The sequence below is a fragment of the Crotalus tigris genome, unplaced genomic scaffold (genome assembly GCF_016545835.1).
Source record: "Crotalus tigris isolate CLP2741 ecotype Arizona unplaced genomic scaffold, ASM1654583v1 scf7180000018783.1386937, whole genome shotgun sequence".
NCBI lineage: Eukaryota > Metazoa > Chordata > Lepidosauria > Squamata > Viperidae > Crotalus > Crotalus tigris.
In genome coordinates, this window is record NW_024097198.1 from 955,957 (window position 1) to 962,033 (window position 6,077).

Sequence of the window (6,077 nt, forward strand, 5' to 3'; positions counted from 1 at the left end):
GTGGCAGGTTTTGGACTGAAAAAAATGAAGCACTTTATTTATTGCACAATTAAGTTATACTTCCCTCAGGACCAATCACTGCAGGCGTTAATAGCTGCAAAAGGGGAATTGGTGCTTTCAGGATCTATCAAAACTTTAGAGGCGCTTAGTGTTAGCAGCTCTGGACAAACGACAGGAAGATTTTGCTTTTCCATCTGCTTCTGAAGCATCTGGATGGCCAATGTTGACTTGCAAAGTAAGCAAAATATTTTTGGAGAGCTTTTTCTAGTTTTTGGAGGGGTTATTTTGTATGTGTGTGTTGAAAAGTATTCCTATATGTCCATGTGTGGCAATTAAACGTATGGCAGTTGCTTGCTATGCTGTTGCAATTTGGTTTCTGTGCAGATAGCCATGCTAGTGTCTGTGGAGATTCTCAGCCATCCAGGTTGTTCCAAAGGAGCTTTTTTTTTTGTTCTTTTCCAAAAGGCAAACTAGACCTTGCTTGGTGTTTCCCCCCACCCCCCTTGAAAATGTTTCATTTCTCATCCAAGAAGCGTCTTCGGCAGTTCATTTTACAGAATCGAAGTTCAGTTCATTCTGCAAAACTGAAGAAGCTTCTTGGATGAGGAGCAAAAAGTTTTCAGGGAAAAAAAATCGAGAAAGCCCTTTGCCTTCTGGAAAAGCTCCTTTGGGACAACCTTGCTAAGAGTTTTGCTGTGAAATTGGGGGGGCTTCATTAAAACTCGCCAGGAGAAGGGCACTTGCCCTTAAAAAGTAGCAGTAAACTGGAGGTAAACAGCAGTAAACCCTCTTCTTCCCTAAAGCAGTGTTTCTCAACCTTGACAATTTTAAGGCATGTGGACTTCAACTCCCAGAATTCCACAGCCAGCAACGCTGGCTGTGAAATTCTGGGAGTTGAAGTCCACATGCCTTAAAATTGTCAAGGTTGAGAAACACTCCCTAAGAGTAATTTCAGAAGCAGCAGAATATTGATATTCCAATCACCATTTAATGACTAATTTCAATCTTTTCTTGGAAAGCTGGAAGTTTAAATACCGAATTGCTCAAAGTAAATTACAGGAAACCCTCAAGTTTCGTCTTTAACGGAGTAATGGTTGTAAAATGAGTTGGATACATGACCAACCCAATTTTATGACCTTTTTGTGTGTGATGGTCATAAACACTGGAGTTGTTACTCAAACTCATGGTTGACTATGGGTGCGGTTTTGATGAAAACCAGAAGCAAGTGGCAATTTGGGGCAAAATCGTCATAAAATGTTGTCATGTGACCACAGGACACTACCATCATCCAGGAATGTGGCCCCGTTGCCAAGCACCCAAAGTACGGTAATGTCATCATGGATGGAGGACCATCAAAACTTTGGATCTTGGTTGCAAGTCCCCTCTTTGGGGGGGGGGGGTCCGTTGTAACTTGGAATGCTTGCTAAGTGACCATTTGTAATTTGTTCCAACGGACAGTATTGATAAAATACAAAAAAAATTCCTAACAAGGAGAAAAATAACCCCAATATACTTTTCCATCAGCAGAATCTTGAGCCTTGGTTTAAGCTAAACAGCTGATGCACAGAAAGTGTTATTAATAGAGAAGACTCAACTGCAAAAGCCACCGTTGCAGTTATACCTGGATCTCCTCCTTGTATCCAAACACTAAAGAATACTTCTTAAGCCCCCAAATGACCTCCTCAGGTGATACTATGACAAGATGAAATATTGCAGTATACTTTGGGGACTTTTGAAACATGTATAAAGATTAAGTTCTGCACGGATGGGGATCCGCATTCAAAGGCTACCCAATTAATCACTTATTTGTTACTAATGGATATTTTATATATCCCAAACGATTTATTGCAAGTGTTATGCTCCCAAAAATATATATATATTATGATTTATTCTCTGAATACAAAAGCTTTCTCAAAAAAAAAATGTTAAAGAGAAACTTTTTCCCCCAAGGGTAAAAAAAAAAGAAAAATATTGTTCAATCTTAAGGGTATTAGATTTTTTTGTTTAAAGACCATGGGGGAACCACAAAGCGTTGTTTTTACAGTTTGCAATCAAAAAATTGGTGGTGTGCAGTGGAAATGGACCAGAATCTGCAGTGTCTTAGGGATATAGGCTTTGCATTTTTTATAGACCTGTACAGTTCAATGATGCTAGAGGAGGCAGGAAGCCTCTCAGTCTCTTCATTTCTGAAATATTCCCACAGGTTATAATAATAATAAAGTTGGAAGGGACCTTGGAGGTCATCTAGTCCAGGGATTTTCAACCTTTTCACTGACTGTACCACTTTAAGCCTATGGCAATATTTGAGTACCACCTAGCAAGGTGTCAAAAACTTGATGACCAAAAAAAAAAAAAAACCTGTTCAAAGTTGCAATGGCACTGAAATGACTTATGACCATTTTTCACACTTATGACCATTGCAGCATGCCAGCACAGGTGGCTGCCACAGAAGTTGTAGATCGGCTCATGGCCGGCCTGCTTGGACTCCTTGATCTCCTCTCCTCTCCCCCCCCCTTCCTCTTCAGTGCAGCTAGAGCTGACTCCACATCGTTTTTTTTCCCCCTCTCCCAGCCAAACTGCCTCCTTTTATAGCTTCTCCTGTCTCCGCCCCCTCCTCCTCCTTTCTCAAGGGGGAGGCTCAGCCCCAGCCACTCTGCAGCTCCAGAGGACTCTCTCACAGTAAGTCCTTGCCTGCGCTGGCTCTTTCCCTCCCCCACTACACTTGGCTAGCAGGGCTGCGTACCACCTGCCACAAGTGGTACGCGTACCACCGGTTGAAAAGCCCTGATCTAGTCCAACCCCCTGCTCAGGCAGGAAACCCTATACCATTTCGGACAAATGGCTGTCCAGTCTCTTCTTAAAAGCTTCCAGTGATGGAGCACCCACAGCTTCTGGAGGCAGGTTGTTCCACTGGTTAATTGTCCTCACTGTCAGGAAGTTTCTCCTTAGTTCTAGGTTGTTTCTCTCCTTGATGAGTTTCCATCCGTTGCTTCTTGTCCTGCCTTCAGGCGCTTTGGAGAAGAGCTTGACTTCCTCTTCTTTGGGGCAGCCCCTGAGATACAGAAACAATGCTATCCTGTCACCTCTGGTCTTTCTCTCCATTAAACCAGACATAACCTAATTCCAGCAACCGTTCCTTGTATGTTTTAGCTGATCACCTTTGTTGCTCTTCTCTGCACTCTTTCCAGAGTCTCAATATCTTTTTTACATCGTGGTGACCCAAACTGGATGCAGTATTGTTCCCCTCCCCCTCCAATTTGCAGGACCCCTTCCTTCCAGGAAACACACAGCCTTTGGATAAAGAGGATGTCAGGCCTAGATGCTAATAGAAGCCCGAATTGTGTTCCTTTCTCCTCTACGGCAGAGAGGGTGCCGTATTCCCTGTCAAAGGCACCTAGAGATTTATCCTTTCTAATTTCATTTTTAAATGTCAGCAAGCAAAGGCTTCGTTAGCATTCAGCTCGGTAAGGCATCTCATGGCCACCGTAGAGCCAAGACGAAGATGGATTTACTCGTCCAATAACATCCTGCCAGGGTTTCTCATCATGTCACGGCTTCCAAAAGCCAATTATAAATCCATCCATCTGTAGAGGCACTCGTTGATTTGCATCAGGTCTTCAGCATTCAGAGAAAGGTTTAACCTTTCCTCTACGCAGATTCCTAGCTGGACAGGGTTTTTTTCCCCCCTTCCTTTCTCTGATGAGAGAGAAAGCAGAGGTCCTGTTCTGTGGGCTGCAGGAAGCACCTGTCTATTCCTTTAAGGCAGCGGTTCTCCACCTGTGGGTCGGGACCCCATTTGGGGTCGAACGACCATTTCACGGGGGTCACCAAACAACGCAGTCCGCCATTTTTTCCCCCCTTTTCCTTAGCCGTGCTACTCCCTTTTATTCTATTGGCTTTTGAAAGCCAATAGAATAGACTCTCTTGAATAGAGTCTAATTCTATTGGCTTTCCAAAGCCAATAGGAATTGTCCAGGCGGTCTCTGCCCTGCTGAGCCCGCCAAAAGTCCCATTCCGCAAATGGTGCTGCAAGTTGTCTGCAGCGAAGGCGAGCTGTCTGGAAGTTTCCACCCCTTCCTGCTGAGCAACTACTAAAAATGTAAGTAAAAAGAGGGCCAGGGGTGGGAGGTGGGAGGCCGGCGGGCCCAGGGAGGGTTGCTGGTGCGTGTGGGGCCCAGTGGGTGCCTTACCTCCCTTGGGCTGGGCCAGTTGGTGGCCCAGCCGGTGGTCGGCCTGCGCCATCTCTGCCGCTTGCCAGCTACGCCTCGGCCGGCACAGGGGGCGGCACCACACATGCGCGGCGCTCCCGGGCAGGGAAAGTCCTCGACCTACGACTAGTTGGGTAGTCCTCGACTTACGACCGGTTGGGTAGTCCTCGACTTACAACCGGTTGGGGTTGCGGCATTAAAAAGGTTGAGAACCACTGCTTTAAGGGTAATATCACCATCATTTTATATCAGCTTTCGATTTGGATGTTGAGGCAGGTCTATTCTGTATTTCTCTCCATTACTTAGTAACTAAGGTAGTTACTTAGTTGGCAAAAAGGATCAGCTGATGCTGTCTCCTTATTTAAGGCCACACTTGGAATATTGTATCCAGTTTTGGTCACCATGATGTAAAAAAGATTTTGAGACTCTAGAAAGAGTACAGAGCATCAAAGATAATTAGGGGACTGGAGGCTAAAGCATATAAGGAGTGATTGCTGGAATTGGGCATGTCTAGTTTAACGAAGAGAAGGACGAGGGGGGACATGATAGCAGTGTTCCAGTATCTCAGGGGCTGCCACAAAGAAGAGGGAGTCAAGCTATTTTCCAAAGTGCCTGGAGGCAGGACAAGAAGCAACGGATGGAAACTAATCAAGGAGAGAAGCAATCTAGAACTAAGGAGAAACTTCCTGATGGTTAGAACAATTAACCAGTGGAACAACCTGCCTCTAGAAGCCGTGAATGCTCCAACACTGGAAGTTTTTAAGAAGAGACTGGACAGCCATTTGTCCGAAATGGTGTAGGGTTTCCTGCCTGAGCAGGGGGTTGGACTAGATGACCTCCAAGGTCACTTCCAATTTAATATTGTTGTTGATGTTGTTATTATTTTTATTATTATTATTATTATTATTATTATTATTATTATTATTATTATTATTATTATTATTATTATTATTATTAACAACTGTCCCCTGCTTGGTGCTTCTAAAGTTTTGGGAATTTAAACGTAAATCCAGTTTTAGATCAGATACCGCCCTCTAGTGCACAACATCTACAATTACAGAATGCAGACCCTGGATTTTATCTTATTTTTGTATCTTATTCGTATTAAGATTTGTGTGCCACTTCTTTCCTGAGAAGCAACTTAGCTTCACATTGGCTGCCAGAGATAAAGTGGAGAATCTTAACTGTCAGAGAGGGAATCTGTGTCATACTATAATAACAATAAGGCAGTTTTACTTGGAACAGCTTACAATCTGCGATCTTTAACCTTTACCCCCCTCCAGTGACAAAGCCCACCTTTCCCAGGTCCTTGAGAAGGACTCGCTAGGTAGATAAATATGCCAAATCCAATTTAAGCAGATGGCTGATTGTGTGACCCACCATGCATTGCAAAGATTCATTTATGACCAAGTGGAGCAGCACCTCTCCTAACCAGGGTGCTATCCGTGGTGCTGAAAGACATCCTTAAAAAATCAGGGCCTCAATTCACAATTGCTCTATATATGTTGTGCTGTGTGTCACAACAGAAATTCCTAGCTCTGCTAGACTGTCCTCTTTCCTGCAGTATCAATGCTATAGGCAGTCCTCCTGCTTTCCAGCAATGGAGAATTTGCTACTGGTCAACATGCCGTCCTTGAGCTTTTATTGCCAGCTCCTCATCCATCATGTGTGCAGCCTGCTTGGAAAAAAAAAAGTTATTGGGGATTAATTATCAGCTCATCCTGCAACTTAGCTCTATCTTGCATGCTTACATTGCCAAGAAGGAAGTGGAAAGAGCCAGGAAACATAACCTCTTGGGAATACAGAGCTTTATGAAGGAATCATAACTGCTCTCCATGATCTTCCCTGGGACTTCTTTAATGCCCACTA